We start from the raw sequence: 785 nt of genomic DNA on the forward strand, positions 1-785 counted from the left end.
CTTTCTCAAGATTGCTTTGGCTATTCGGGGTCTTTTCTGTTTCCATGCAGATTGTGAAAAATTTTGTTATAGTTCTGTGAAAAATGCCGTTGGTAGTTTGATAGGGATTGCTTTGAATCTATAGATTGCTTTGGGTAGTGTAGTCATTTTCACAATGTTGATTCTTCCAATCCAAGAACATGGTATATCTCTCCATCTGTTTGTATCAATCTTTAATTGCTTTCATCAGTGTCTTATAGTTTTCTGCATGCAGGTCTTTTTTCTCAAAAATATGGAACGCTTCACGAATTTGCATGTCATCCTTGTGCAGGGGCCATGATGATTTTCTCTGTATCGTTCCAATTTTAGCATATGTGCTGCTGAAGCGAGCACTCATCTCTTCTTTAAAACAAGCTCAAGACTCACTAAACCCATTGGCTTTCCCTGATTAATCTTAGGAGGCCATTATCACTCCCAGTTTAACTCCGATTCCTGTGAACATGCTCATGTAAATGTTTTCTTTTAGTTTCAGGTGTGTTGGTTTTATCTTCCAGGAGAGTAGAACCAAAACAGTGAAACATGGAGTGAATAATGGAGATACACTTAAACCCAAAGTATGTGGACATTATTCCTGACAACCATGAAGGCAGGGATCTTTGTTTTATTCACCGATGAGCCAGAGTTCCTGGAACATAGTAGGTGCTGACTAAATATTGGTTGAATAAATGAATGGTTGTCATCAATTGTAATTGTTTTCAGAACTAATCCTCCAGCAGAACTTCTTTGGGACTGTAAGAATCATGTGT

At 38.0% G+C, this 785-nt stretch overlaps 1 non-coding gene across 1 annotated transcript; it reads right to left on the reverse strand.

Moving 5' to 3' along the window:
• Nucleotides 1-265: 265 nt before the first annotated feature.
• Nucleotides 266-372, reverse strand: LOC115857614 (U6 spliceosomal RNA). The gene has a single exon (XR_004041310.1). It is a non-coding gene; the product is annotated as a U6 spliceosomal RNA (small nuclear RNA).
• Between the last annotated feature and the right edge of the window lie 413 nt (nucleotides 373-785).

The sequence above is a fragment of the Globicephala melas genome, chromosome 4 (assembly GCF_963455315.2).
Source record: "Globicephala melas chromosome 4, mGloMel1.2, whole genome shotgun sequence".
In the NCBI taxonomy this organism is placed as follows: Eukaryota; Metazoa; Chordata; class Mammalia; order Artiodactyla; family Delphinidae; genus Globicephala; species Globicephala melas.